Raw genomic sequence first — 13,000 nt, 5'->3', positions numbered from 1 at the left:
TAGCACAACATCCTCCACTTTAAAGCATGTACAATTATCTTTTTAAAAAGTTTTCTGTAAATCAGCTGATATAGGAGTCTATCTCCAGGAAGATAAAAGGTGAAATTATCGACATGAGAAGGACACAGCTGCCCACATATCCTTCCATCCGTCCCATCTCCTATCCATCAGTTTTATATTTCTTTTCCTATTATGCTTTCTCTACCCACTGAAGGTCCAAGGCTTGCATGGGACATGACTGTGGATTGTGTATATGTTGAGAGCACAGTCACGGTCTTTAAAGTGCTTCTTCCATCACCAGTCACAGGCCTCAAATAAGAAGGAATGCAAAGTATTATTTTCAACTGATATACACCTGAAATTCAGACCTTCTTTTTCTTTCTCTTGAACACAGATCATTTCTAGGGATTCAGGATACATTACAACAGTCCTTTATTTTTTTTCTTTCTTTTCTTTTTTTAAGAAGTATGTATCTTAGGATAATTTAATTAAATCACTTATTTATTGTCAATATTCTTTAATAACTTAGAGTGAATATCTCAAAAATTGGAAGACTTTTAATAATCAGATCATCTATAATTCCAAAATTCCCATTCTCATTCCCTTTGCACCTCAGTCTTGGGAGAAATATAGTACAAATGGATTATATGAATAAATTCAGTAAGTGAGAATTGAGGGATTCTCAAACTCTATCAAGACTTTGGGAAGAACTGAGAGGAGGTGAAAGAGGGCTCTGAAATGAGATTTTCAAGTGGACAGAAAAGCTTATTTTTCTTTTGCTTGGGAAGCAGGGAGCCCAATGCAGACCTCCACCTCAGGACTCCAGGATCATGACCTGAGCCAAAGGCAGCTGCTTAACCAGCCTTCCAGGTGCCCCATTATATACTTTTTTAAAGTGTAAAATGTATAAGCATTCTAGACAAGAGGCAATCATTTCCTCTTTATATATTTTATTTAAGGAAAACAAAGACAAAAAGAATGACTAAATCTAGATAAAAGAAGCTTAGTTAGAGTTGAACTTTCTTTTTCTGTAGTGAGACTGTGTCCCTACCAGCATTATATTACTCATTCTATCATTTTCTGGAAAAGTTTCCAAACAATTTTGTTTCTCATAATTATTTCTTAGAAACTCGAGTATCAACGATGACTATTTCAGGCTGCTCTGATTCTCTGATAATTTAAATTCCTAAACAAGGTTTCTCATCCAGGAAACCATGATTTGTGTTGAACAAGAACCCAGACACCATGAATTATAGGATCTGAAGCACCTTCCATCAGCCTCAAAGGCTTGATGGATTTATGGGAACAAAATGTATAAGAGCGTTGGGGGTTCTGCACTACCAGATGAGAGGGAGGCTAAAAGTCATCTACCCACTGACCAGCTTCTCTCTCTGCCTCAGTCTTACAACACTGATATCTGAACCACATATACGACAGGGTTTTTTTCTAATACTGTGTTCCCGTGTAATGCCACCTTATTAATATATACACATATATATAAATTCACATATATGTGTGTATATATGTGCATGCTTTTGTGGTGTGTGTGTGTGTGTGTGTCTGTGTGTTTTAAAGGCACTATCTTGGACTATGTATTTAGGGAGAATAATTACTCCTTCCTGCTGTGTCCATCACTCCACTTTTCCTCTGACTCCAACTAGCTTCAGCTAAGTCCACAGTTATTTCCAGAGGTCAAAAGCCATGAAGGCACCTTTCCAACTCTTGGGCCCCTGGCTTTCTAGGAACTCAGGCAAGTAACTGAAAATCACCTTCCAATATCCCAGTGACTCCAGGGTTAGTTCTCCTACCTGTCTTCAATCTTTTCCCCCTCCCCAAAGCCCTACTTCCTTATCCTCTTGCTGGTCATCTTAAATCTTGAGGGAAATGAAAATTTAATCCTCTTTCTGCAAAAGGTTAGGCACTCCTCAGTTAATGAATACTTATCCCTTAAGGATATTTGGAAATGTTAAACAGAAAACAAAACAAAACAAAACAAAACAAAACAAAAAAAACCCACATGAAAGGTATTCGATATAGCAATCTGCTAATAACTGAGAGATTTAAAAAATGAAAATAAAGTATAGCACTTTATAAGATTTTTAAATGAATACTTTTATTCAGTTTTTTAAAAGAAAGAAATATTTAAGGTTCATTAATATTTATTCTTATCACCCTCCTACAGTTTCACCTCCATCCGTCCCTAAACCCACACACACAAAGCAGCCCTCAAGAAAAGGGACAGACAAAAAGATAGACATATCCTGAATAACTTGCTGATGATTGTACAAGAAACAAACATATCAGTTTGCATATCTTTTTATGCAAAGAACTGTAAAATTCCAAAACAAAACAGAACAAAAACGTAGTATAATTTTTCTGTATTTCACATTTTACAGTACTTTAATTTGTTTACAGTACTTTTATAAAATTAATTATTTTGATTCAGCATAGAAAATTAGAGATTTCACATGCAAGAATTTCTAGAGTCAGTGCTTATAATAATACTCAGAATATCTTTTTGTTTTAAATTTTAAAAATAAATGAAGGGTTTTTATTTCTGAAGGTTGTCAGTTGACATTCAAGATTAAAACTGGTTTTAGGACATATTGCAAATTTCTTTTCAGAAACCAGATATGAAAATTTCAAAAAAAAAAAAAAATCAAAAACTTAAAAAAAAAAAAAAGAAAATTTCTGCATCTCTAAAATCTACATCTCTAAAAACAAAGCCAATTAATATGCCAGGTTCCTTTTCCCCACCCAATATAATGGAGCATGTGCATCAAGCAGAGCTAGGAAGCTGGTCCCGCTCATCAGCATATTATAATGCTTCCTGACAGCCTCACACACTGCCTCATCAACATCATACTGTTTCAATTACACATTTTTTTTTACCCACTTCACATGTTAAGCCACCTTCACTTCTATCTCACCTCGAGTTGCAGTATTAAATTTAACTACATTTTTTCAATTATAGATGGATTTTCTGCAAGTCAGGAACTGAAAAATCACTAACATTGTATTGTTCCAGGCCACAAAAGAAAGAAAAGGCGGGAGGGAAAAGAACTGTGGTGGATTTTAAAGAAACAAATAATCCCTCCCCACAAAAGCCTGACCCTCTGAACCAATGGCAGAAAGAATTAAGAATTGGCTGCAACACAGGATGCGGTCCCTTTGCCAATGAAATGGAAATGGTCTTTTCAAGAAATGTTAGAGCCTGCTCACTCTTCTGTGATCATCCTACCAGTTCTGCTCCACCTTGCAAGGGTAACGAAGCAAGGTCTTTTGATTTTGCCAGCAAACTATTTAAAAAAAATAAAGGATGGCCCTGAAAAGATGAACTTTAATTTAGCAAACACCATAGAGACATGTCCCAAGACAACTGCCACCTCACATAAAAAATACCTTCTAATGTTTAGATCATGAGAAGAAATTTCGATACTGTAAAGCAGAATCATTCCAAAAGAGCATGACTTTTATTATGTGGCTGTTTTTCTTTGGAAAAATTCTAAGTAGACTGAAGGAAAACTTCCTCATATCATTGCAGAGTCCATCTCTCAGAAATAATTTTAATTGCATGAATATGTAGTGTTCAGAGAGCTGAATTATGAGAATGAGTTTTCATAGAAACAGAGCAGGTTGGAAGTCAGAATGTAACAGATTTCTTGGTGTTTAGATGACTTATGAAAGTTTCACATTACCTTTCTCTCAAATTGGCATTTCATCCTGATTGGTTAAGTATCATTTTTCTATTTTAGCAGCAAAAGGATCCTGAATAATGCAGTTGCAGCTGGATAGTCTTTAAGTGAATTCCAAGTTTTGTGATTTCTGTGTTTTCTCACCCTCAGTTTATGTTTAACTTAAAAACTACAACAAAAACAGTTCCCTTTTGTCTCACAGACCTTAAGCCTTACTTTAAAATCTATAAAAACTAGAAATCCTGTCTTGTTTTGGTTTTCCTAGGGCTCAGAAAGCTTGACCCTGTCTGAGCAGATGGGACAATTTGAAACAGGGCAATGTTTTTTCTCCAGAAGTTCTCTGCATTTCGGTGCAGCTTTACATCCCTACAGGATGTTTCCTGACACCTAGGTTGGAAGGATGTGAGGCAGAGCAAAAAGTACAATCTTAGCCCTATTATTAACATGATCAGTCTATAATTTGATTATATAATTCTATTGCCGACTATATATATATATAATATATATACTTCTACCACTGACTATTTTTTTAAAAAATCAATGTCAAAGGTATGTAAAGATAACATTTCCAATAACTGAAGACCTCAAATGCAGAAATTTTCACATCCTAGATTTTCATTATAGTCCTCCTCCATCCCCCGACACACACTACATATTTAGTAAGACTCTACTATAGACTAGGCATATGCTAGATTCTGAACTTCAACAAAAAGCAAAACCAAATTGTGGTCCCTGGGGAAAATCAACATTAATCAAGTAATTGGATAAAAGTAGAAACTGTATAAATAATAAAAGCACAAAGGAGAGAGAGAGAGACATAGGGCAATGAGATCCTTTGATGAAAAGATTTGACCCTAGTCAAGAAAGTCTTGAAAGAAGACTGGGTTGATCTGAAAGATAAATAAAAATTTATAAGACAGTGAGGGGAAAGAAGAGCATTTCAGGAAGAAGGGATACCATGTGCAAAGGACCTACAATGGGAGAGAGCATGATGAACACAAAGATGAGGATACTTTTTTTTTAATTGAACATGCTTAGAGAAAACATGTGAATAAAGTGGAAGATAAGACCAGAGAGAGGGTGGAAAGCCACACCTTGTAGGCCATGTTTAAGAATAGGACACAGAGGGGATCCCTGGGTGGCGCAGTGGTTTGGCGCCTGCCTTTGGCCCAGGGCGCGATCCTGGAGACCCGGGATCGAATCCCACATCAGGCTCCCGGTGCAGGGAGCCTGCTTCTCCCTCTGCCTGTGTCTCTGCCTCTCTCTCTCTCTCTCTCTCTCTCTCTCTCTCTCACTATCATAAATAAATAAAAAAAATTAAAAAAAAAAAAAAGAATAGGACACAGAAATGAAAATAAGAATAACTTTATAGGCCATATTGAGAGTTTTTGTTGGGAGTGACAAGCAACTGATATTTCCAATGATCACTCTGACCACTGTGAGGTGGCTAGATGGGCAGATGAATTGGGGGCTCCTTGCATACAGCTGGCTGAGCAGCAGTGGTGAGAAGTATACATGGTGAGGTGAGCTCATGGTCTGCCCCACTGCAGCAGAGCTACACATGCTGCCTCCCCTTGTAGACATCCATTCTCTGTCCTCCACTGTCTAAATACTTTTCTTAATGGACAACTCTGATCATATCATTTTTCTATTTCTGTCCATTTGCCTCACCTTCAGAGCAACAGGTTCAGTCAATGCTGGCACTCAAGGGCTGACAACATGACTTTTTAGCTCATGTTTCTCCAGTCTATTTGTCCAAGTTCTTCTCTATCCAAAGTGATTTATTGATCTCATTTTTGTTTGTGTCCTTGGACCCACTAGGGATAATAATCTTTGTCTCTTACTGTGCTGCCTCTCTTTACACTTGTGCTCTAGCCTGAATTAACCTCCCACCTTTGTTCTTACTTCCTAAATTCTGCCCATCCTTTCCCATCCAGATTAAATACCTTCCTTGTTTTCTATTAAGAATTCCCAGATGACTGCAGTCCATAACAGATCACTTAACTTCTTCCACATGCATTTCATGCTTTTTGGCAATTAATCATGACTTGTTCTACTATACCAAATTATTGATAAGAGTATTGTCATTAGCTTTTTATATGTGTATATGCTTTATTTCTTCATCTAGTTAATAAGGTACTGGTGGCAGGGAACATGTCATGTATTTATTTCTTTCATGCCATTCTTAGTACCTGCACAATGCTTTGTACATTCGTAGGTTTTCAGTACATAAATGTGGCTTAAGATTTGCTCTGAGGTACGCTTTACCTTTACCTATGTGAGTAGGAAGGAGTTTTGGAAGTCTACATATACTCCGATCAGATTTGCAAAATTCATGAAATAACATGTGACAAAATTTCCAGAGTAATATCAAATGTGACTTCAATAACTGTGGTTTCACCAATAAACAAAAAAGAGATTTTGGGGTGACAAATAATATGGATTCAAATCCTGATTCATCCACTTATGTTCTAAGAGATCTTTTAACTAGTTCCTCACCTCTCTAAGACTCTATGTCATCATTTGAAAGATGGGGATAGCCTATCTATGCAGCATACTATATATAAAGATTTAAGTCTCAGTGAGTACTTAGAAAGCTGTGAGGTCATTACCTCAAAAAAGTTAATACTTTCTCCTTAACTCTCTTCATCAACTTGACTCCATGTACATAAATGTATTTCATGTACAAGCTCAGACAAACATGCACAAACACACTTCTTTTAGTCCTTCCTCTAGGCTCGTTTTGTAACTGCACTGACTTCTCAAATTTATCATTTTTTTTCTTTTCTCTCTTTCTTTTCTTCTCTCTTTATTTGTTGAAAACCTAACAATAAGACTTTGGAAATCACAATTGGAAAAGTACAACCACTGTTGGTAATCTTTTCAATATATGGTTACATTATTGAATGTAAACAGGAAGGGTAAGAACTTCTACAAAATTCCCTTTTCTATTGTCCAGTAACCAAACATCTCTGTACTGAGCCATTAATCCCTCTATTGTATTCTCTTCCCCACAGTCGAATTGAGTAAGATTAGAAAGAGAAAAAAAAAAACGTTGAGAGATTAGGAGACAGTGACAACTCAAACTCACAAAAAGTTTCTGAATGCCCAAGAAACAAGAAACGTTGGCCTTTCTCATTAAAATCTTTTTGAATCAGTGCAAAGTCTGAAGCTATCGTGTAGTGTTTATTTGTAACTTTCATGTACTGAAGTGTGGTAAAATAGTCAAATCAAGATTGGCCCCATTTGATATTAGCTTCTCTAAATGACCCAACAAAGACTATTCACTTAGGAAATGTAGTATGCAAGGTATTCAACATGTATCAGGTGTGAGAAACAGAAAGAAAGAATGCTGACCGGTTCCATTTGTCAATATCTATCACTGTAGATATGCAATATTTAATGTCATGTGAAAATAAGCAAGCATTGCTATGTGGCTGCTTACCAATAAATTTATTAATTTATTTTAAATAATGCATACCAATTTTTATGTATCACTGGCATTCAGCCACCTAATTTCCTCTAAAAATAATTTTTTTCTATGTGTAAGTGTAGGAATGAAATCAATGTGTATTTCCAACCCAAAGATATAGACATTTGACCAATTTATGTGATTCTGGCCTGGGGGCATATTAAAAAGATAAAACTCAAAATTTTAGCAAAATAGGTCTAACCTTGTAAAGATATATGTGAAATTTCCCTGAATCTATTAAAGTCTTTGATTATTATTGTTTTGAAGAATTCTCTTCTCTAATTTCATTAAACTTCTGACATGAAAAAGTGAGTGTTTCATACAGATGGGAGAGGTCGGGCACCACTTAACTAGCTGACTAAAGGTGGCTTTAGCTCCAAAGTGATTCCTATTAGAATGAAAAATAAATAGACTAAGTGCCAAACTCAAAACTATTCTCTTACAGAGATAAACTGTAAGTGCTCTACAGAAAGTGAAAACAGCTCTCTGGGGAATGCTTGGGATTTGGGCAAAAGAACAATGCAACTGTTTCAGTAAATCAAGTGGAAATATGTGGGGGGAAGGGAGGAGTTGAAGAGTTACCAGAAAGGGATACTTGCCCAAGAGCAGGGCTAGACCTATGGACCCTTTTTTTAGTTCACTGACCATGTAGACAAGCACTAGGTCAGTTCTGAAAGGGAAATGAAGAAACCTCATGATGGATATGGACCCCATTTGTAACAGGGAGGCTAATTATATTTGTTAAGTCTTTGGCAATGTACCTAATCTTTAGAATTGATAACATCTTTCAATGTTTCAAGAAAAATGAGTTTCTTCAACATGACTAATAATTCATATACTTTGCTTTTGCAGAAACCTATATAATAATTAACTTGGGTGTTTCTAACTTCTTCAACAACATAAAATTATTCCTCAAGAACTACAGAATGAAGATGAAAACATGATTCATTCTTCTTTTCTTTCAATTAAAAAAAGCTGAAATTAACATCAAAAGGATTGTCTAGAAGTTGTAATTATGCTTTAGCAAGAGACTCCAATAAATCAAAGATGGTTGTCTATTTTGAACAAACATCCAGGAAGAAAACTTGTGAGCCACTCCAGAAAAATCTGAGCAATTTTCTCAATTCTTAGAGTACAAACAAGTCTTTGCTTGAATTCATAACCTGGTACTAAACTTAGGTATAATTTAGGAAAAGATAAAAATGATCGTACACTCTCTCTATTTTAACTCCAATATGCTTAGTAGGAAAGTCTCTCCATTGGGAAATACAATTATGGACAGATGGCAGAAGCTGATCAACAATGAGAATGTGAGCCCTTAGAAGAAGAGCTTATGGGGACTCTAGTTTTAGAAATAATTGTATGCCTAGATATGGAGGCAGAAAGTGGATTATCAATTTTGAAAAATGCTTACTGAGCTCAATGACATTTGCTTGTTTAGAAAGTTTTTTAAACTACTGGCAATAAGAATTAATGAATGTGTAAGTAAAGGTAGTAAAAATGAAACTAAATAATATAAAACTATATAAATATAACTATATAAATAGTATAAAACTGTATTGTATGGACAAAGCAACAGAACACAAAATGGGAAAGAGGAGGGAGTGTCCCAAAAAGATAGAAACAAAGGTCAAACCCAGTATGCCAAGTGAACTCTGTATTTTGAATCATGTTAAAAGATACCTTAAATTTTAAATTTTCCCTCAAGGGAGTTTCAGTCAATAACATGTAAAAATCTGAAACTTGAACTACACTACTATGAGTATTTATTGAAGCAATAACTATTTTAGGAATTCTACATATATGGCAATGAGCCCTGTGCTTATCTTTTTTCCCCATCATACAAGATGAAATTGCAAACCAAATATTTACTGCACCCTTACTCTGAACTTGATTTTTTAAATACTATTTAAGGCATTAAACTTCATGTTTTAAACATTCAGTTAAAGGAGCTTATTGAATATTTATTGACTGTCACCAGTCCAAGACTGAGTAGATAAAATAGGAATACATGTTCAGAAAGGTAGGACTTCATTTCCAGCCCTAACACAATGCTGTGTTTTCCTATGGATTGCAGTATCCAGTTTTATCAAGTAAATATAGCTGAAGCCTCTGCTTTGGCCCATTCAAGGTCTTCTTTACTTCCTCATTCTCAGAGGTATTCAAGGTAGTTTGCCTCATCAAGTTGTAAATTTTCTTCTCATTGCTGCTGTCCCTAGATTTATCCTAAACTAATAGACACAATATCACTCAGCTGAGTAAAGAGCTATTTCTAATTCTGTCTGGCATGAAGAAATATATAAATGAACATAAATATAGCTGATCAATTAGGAAATGTGTTTAAAAACATGATATTAATATTCTTTTAAAAAAGATTTTATTTATTTATTCATGAGAGACACAAAGAGAAAGAGGCAGAGACATAGGCAAAGAGAGGAGCAGGCTCCATGCAGGGAGCCCGACGTGGGACTCGATTCCGGAACCCCAGGATCATGCCCTGAGCCAAAAGCAGGAGCTCAACCCCTGAGCCACCCAGGTATCCCGAAATTAATATTCTTATTTAAAAGGTGAATTCTAGACTATAACATATTTATGAATATGTGAAAATTGCACATTTATCCAACTTCAGAAAAAGAGGTGTTAGACTTGAGTGATTTTACCAGAAAACTGGATTTAACATGCTAAAAGCCAAAACGTCTAATTATTAGAACAACTTTAGAGCAACGTAATCCTAAAAGATACTATACTTATTTCTGTTAAGTAATCAGTGTGTAATATATATTATATATTAATAATGGATTCAATAGTTATCATAGTATGGTTTTTCGGTTTTCTGGTTACTTCCTTTGGGATCCAAACATCAGCTGTCACCTCTCCCTGCAGGCAGTCACCCTTTACTAACAATACCTTTCCCTATTTATTGCTTCTAATTTGTGGTAGGTGGAGAAGTTTGATACCAAGCCTATTCAATTTAAATCTAAATATATATAGGTTGAATCAGAATAATAGCCTGAGGCAATCTCTAAAGAGCAGACTCTGAGAGTTTAGAGAATATATTTTTTTAGATACCCAAATGCCCTCTTTACTTCATGTATAAGTGTGTGTATGTATGACACAGAGAAACAAAAAGGGATTAAGAATGCCTGTGTGAGACAGTATGTATGAATTCTACATATATGGTATGAATGTGTATCCTAGAACCATGTGTAAAAGACTGCGCAAGCCACAGACTTCATGCTCCTCTCTAGGGATTTCTTTAGAACCAAAAAATAAAAACCAAAAACTCTAAAGTTAGAATTTGTTCCATGAAAGTATCTTACAGGTTATTTTTTCAGCCTTTTGATCCATATCCCCCAAATAAGCCCTTTCTTTTAAAGATACAGAATACATTTTTGAATGAAAAAATGCATTTTAAGTGTTATTACAACTAGAGACAAATCTTAAAAACTGATCTGAGGCTCTACATGCCCTTGATTAGGACTGATATAGGCATCTGCTTTTGCCCATTTCTTCTTATGATGGATTTGCATGCTAGCAAAAAAGGTTGCCTTGATGTTTAAAATTGAAGACTTGGCCACAAAACAAAGTAAAAACAGAAAGCTCATAGGAACCCCATGTTCTAACCAATAATGCAAACAAGTCTATTTCTCAGGTAATGCAGGTGATCACTAGATAAGAAATATGGCCATCATAAACTATTCTGCAGGAAAGCCCTGAACTGAAAAATAACAATACATATTACTTTGACATATACTGCTAATCAGCAATGGGCTCATGGGCAATCTCTTAACAATTTGCCTCCATGTTCTTATTTATAAAACTCAGATAACAGCAAATAGGGAGTTGTCAAGAATCAGCAGACTACAGTCCCTGGGACAAATCTACCTGCCACCTGTTTTTGTAAATAAAGTTTTACTGGAACACAGATACATCCCTTCATTTATATTGCCTTTGGCTTCTTTCACACCAGTGGGGTAGAGCTGAGTTAGCTGCAATGGTCCACAAAGCCAAATATATTTACTATCTGGCCCTTTACAGAAACAATTTTCTACCTGTAGTATATATTACATTACAAGGCTGTCAGGAAAATTGAACATCATAATAAACAGGAAAGTGATTTAAATGCTATCCCTAGCTAATACTGATACGCTTAGTGAGTTTCAGCTACTGTGGTAAATGTCATACATGTCATCCCATTTAATTCTCAGAACAATCCTAATGTATTTTATAGATGAGGAAACTGAAGTCCAGAGTTCAATAATTTCCTAAGCACATATAGCTGGTTAGATGAAAAGCAAAGCTCAAACCAAGGTTTCCAGGTCTAGAGAGTTCTTTACCACTAGGCTATGTTGCCTTCATATAACTAGAAATTTCTAATTGTTAGACATGTGAGCATTTTTATTAACTCAAATATTATTAACATTGTTTTAATGTAGAATCTAAGATAATACCTAACTGAATATTTGTTGTATGTGTGAACTGCTAATGATAGAGAAGTTAATCTTTCTCTTGTGTGGGCTCATGATTTGTTTGAACAAATAGTTGAGATGACCCTCTTCCCTATCATATTTACATATGTGTGGTTTGGTTATAACTTTTCATTCAAAAGTAAAAAATGTGCCTGCTGAGTCTGAACGCAATACTGGTAGAAGTAGGGAATTCACTTTGACCTTTGTGCCTGTGCGGAGTATCATCCTAGAAGGGGCTCAGCACTGAAAGCTACACTAACACTAAAAATCAAGACAGCTCCAGGGAGGCAAGAAGAGAGATATTGGAAACACAGTCCCAGCCTTTATACTTTCAGAAAGAAAACTGAGGCTCCCCTGTGGAAATGTATACATAGAAATACAAGATAAAATGTATACATATAAAACATACAGAATTCTACTCAAATTTTTCATATTTAGAACCAGTATACCTTGGTTCTAATGCAGGGAACCTCAACAAAATTACTGGAGCTTGTCCCTATGGGTCTCCTGGGCAAGGGGTAAGCTTTTACTCTCATTGCTATTCCATGAAACCTTCTGGACACTACAAAGATCAGGAAGCTGATTCCATGTGGCTGCCACCTCCATCTTTTAGAGGCTGATTGGAATTATGCTAAATTCTACACTGTCACATGTTTTGAAAAGAGAGGAATAAACAAATGTATAAAATCTCACATCCTCTTCTTTCACTTGCCAACCCTGTCAATCCCATCACCTTGGGAAAAAGCAGAATAAAAAGGGAAGAGGGAAAGAAAGAAAGAATTCGTGACTTAGATCTAAATTTTAGCTCCTAGACTTCTGCATCCAACTTTGCAAACTCCCCATGTAGGATATCATGTGTTTATTCTCCTCATTTCAGGCAAACAGCTTTTCTACAGCAGCACAAAATAAGTTAAAATTAGAATGAAACCTGAATTGAAAAAGGAACCGTTCAGCAATTGTGTCCTGCAGTCTCTGCACTGCTTGCTTTCTGCCAACAAAAGGAGATCATCTGTGATGAACTCTGGAGACAACTGGAGGGACAATGATAAAGTCAATTTAGGAAGAATAAAGCAGAGCAAACGGGGAGACCTCTTCTGCCCAACCAGATTGTACACAGCTTGAAAAGAACTGAATCTGAGTAATAAGCTTTTGGGAATATATTTTACAAAATCAATACTCACTAAACAGGTTCAAACAAATGACAAATAGAATGCTATACTGTTGAGGGGGAAAAAAGTTTCCAGGTCTTAAAACTCATGAAATAAGTAATAAAGCCCTCAGTTGCTGAAAGTTTTGGAAGTGAGAGGCCACAAGTATTCACCTTCATTTCACAAAGAAAGTTAAAAGTGGAGCCACAGCTTTTA

General features: G+C 35.7%; 1 protein-coding gene across 8 annotated transcripts in view; it reads right to left on the bottom strand.

Annotated features, from left to right (window-relative positions):
* Window positions 1–13,000, bottom strand: part of MACROD2 (mono-ADP ribosylhydrolase 2) — a 1,918,082-nt gene that overhangs the window by 1,233,436 nt on the left and 671,646 nt on the right. The window lies entirely within an intron of this gene.

Source organism: Vulpes vulpes, chromosome 14, assembly GCF_048418805.1.
Source record: "Vulpes vulpes isolate BD-2025 chromosome 14, VulVul3, whole genome shotgun sequence".
Taxonomy (NCBI): Eukaryota; Metazoa; Chordata; class Mammalia; order Carnivora; family Canidae; genus Vulpes; species Vulpes vulpes.
Note: the sequence above shows the minus strand (reverse complement) of the source record. Positions and strands in the feature narration are given on the sequence as shown.